This window comes from Cupressus sempervirens, chromosome 8, assembly GCF_028749045.1.
Source record: "Cupressus sempervirens isolate cs-2001-9-10 chromosome 8, ASM2874904v1, whole genome shotgun sequence".
NCBI lineage: Eukaryota > Viridiplantae > Streptophyta > Pinopsida > Cupressales > Cupressaceae > Cupressus > Cupressus sempervirens.
Window position 1 is genome coordinate 768,895,589 of NC_143125.1, and position 2,735 is coordinate 768,898,323.

The window sequence follows — 2,735 nt, forward strand, 5'->3', positions numbered from 1 at the left end:
CAACTGAGCCACTGGTGGGTAATCAACTGAAGAGAAAGCTCAATGTTAGACATAACACTAAATCAATTTGTCCCACTAGTAATTAGTTTCAAAAAAACCAAGCTTAATTACTAATTAAAACATGACTTGATTGATCAAACTGTGATTCCAACAGGTCAGGATGATTGTAGTTCTTTCTTAGTTGAATCATCAAATTGTTTAGCTTTGTTGTGATACCTATTCCTGAAACAGATGAAGGAAGTCATACCAAGCTTTTACTATTCAAGAAAATAAGACTGGCTAAATGGCTGATAGTACAATTTAATAAAGGAACACAACTTATGCAGGAGCTCTACAAAATAACTCTTTAAAATTAGAGAACACATTACCCTACCTCTCTCTACCTTACTCTGAAGGTAGGCCTCAAGTGTTTAATTGACTAAATGTTCTTGTATCTATTTTTGATGTTCTGTCATATTTGCATACAGGATTATTTCTTTTTTCTTTGGGAGGTTTTGTTCCACCTCTTCCTTCAGTCTTCTAAGGAGAAATGGCCGAAGAATCAAATGAAGCTTTGAAATTACCTGAAAAGGCAACTATTGTCAATCTCAAGTCCAATAATAGAAAACACACATAAAATTAACTGCTTGAATTTTTGTGCTCATCTACATTTTGTCTTTATGGGTTTTTTGATGCCATCACGATGCTATTTAGCTTTTTGTGGCCTGCATTTAATATCATGTGCTATGTAACCCCTTTTTGTAGTCCCCATTTTGGTGAACTTGACGTAAAAATGCCAAGAATCTAATGAATATGCAATATTTATTTATGTTTGTAAGGGTAAATACACTTGATTTGGTTTTTGCACAATTATAGAATCACTTACTACCCAAAGTTGTTCACTAGCAACTGTGCAATTGATGATTTTTTCTCTCATATTTATTTATGTCTAACCTAACCAATGTGTGCATGCACTCTACAATCTACATCTAAATTAATTAGACATTTTGAATAAGTTACAACTCAACTAATTTAATTAGGTGTTAAAAATGAACAACAATTTGTACTTTTAAGCCTAATAAGGATTATGAATAAAAAAATAACTCTCAAATAGTCTAATTAAGAGAAATAATGAGCTTTTCAATTATCACTTAGACCTAAAGAAGGGGTTCAATTGAAAAATTGTAAGAAAATATATTTATTCTCAGTCAATTATATGTTGAAAAAAATGCACTCATGTAGAGAACAAATAATCGAGAGGAAATAATTCATAGTAAAATTATGTTTAATAAAATGTTCTCTGTCAATCGCAGAGGAACGAATGTAAATATTCTTGCTTAAAAAGACTGAACAATGATATGGATGTGGTTGATGGAAACAAAATATTTACACTATCATGATAAAATTTAAATAAAAAATTAGAATAGTTAAACTGGTAATGTAAGCACTAGTGTCACCCCTCATAGGTGTAACATGAAGTTAGTTTCTAGGAAGCATTCTCTGTGTCAGTAGATGCAGTCTCTTTGTACTTGTAATAGCTAGCAAAGGTCATGAACATGCCAAAATTGAGTAAACTCAAAGAAGCAAGAAGCCAATAAAAGTAATCTAAATGGGATCTATTCAAGTTGTTTGCAAACTAGTAATGCTCCTGCTTTCCACAAGTAGCCTTCTCAATGATCAAAAGGAGGAAACTACTGAGGAGACTACCAACTCCTAAAACACTCAAATAAATAGGAATACCCAAGCTTTTCATTGTGTCTAGCATCTGATCATAAAAGTAATCTTGCATTCCTACCATTGTAAACACATCAGCCATGCCAAAAAGAACACATTGTGGAAGTAGCCAAAAAACACTTATTGGGATTGTTGCTGAGGGAACGTTTATGAGTCCACTATCCCTTGTTACATTGATTCTCTTAATTTCTACCCCTGCAACAATAATCATTGAAATGATAGAAATGAACATACCAGTTCCTATCCTTTGGAGCAATGTTATACCCCTCTCATTCCCTGATAATCTTCTTACAATTGGAACAAAGATACAGTCGTAGATAGGGAGCAATAGGATTATAGATATGTTCATGAAACATTGCATACTTGCTGAAGGGATCACAAAATGTCGACCAATTTTTCTATCCATTGTGCTGCCCTATTTTGTGAAGAATGTTGAGGATTGTGCAAAGACAATGCCATACATTAAACATGCCATCCAAATGGGTAATATGCCCAAGAGGAGTTTTACCTCTTCGACCTGTTGTACTGTGCAAAGTCTCTAATTGCATGTTGTTTTGCACTCAAAGTCTAGTTCATCTTCAATTGTTGCTTTGTCAAGAAACCTAAAAAAACAAGACTATGAGTTTCATCAAAAAGGAATCTCCCAAGCATATAGGCCCAAAACAAACACAGTTGAGAACTCCAAGCATTTGAACTAGCATTATTCCCAAATGCTGTTACTGAACTAGAATTTGAAATTGCATCCAACATCCCTTTTATTTGGCATGCCTATAATGGAAACTTGGCAGACATTCCAAAATTCCCCTCAACCTCATACTAAACCACGACCAATTTGGTCCATTCCTAGTTTGAAAACACAAAACTTATCATCTATGTCTATTAGATTTTCACAATCCATATTAAATGTTTGCTTTCTTTTTTGGGATCGTGGGACAGTTTTTAGCATCAACCAAGTAGAGTGAGAAGAAAAAAAACCTAATCTTAAAATGTGATGTTTTGAGTCTGGAGAAAGACTCTAACAT

The 2,735-nt window shown here is 33.6% G+C and overlaps 1 pseudogene; it reads right to left on the reverse strand.

Moving 5' to 3' along the window:
* Positions 1-1,465: 1,465 nt before the first annotated feature.
* Positions 1,466-2,463, reverse strand: LOC149544685 (protein NRT1/ PTR FAMILY 5.12 pseudogene; annotated as a pseudogene).
* Positions 2,464-2,735: the final 272 nt, after the last annotated feature.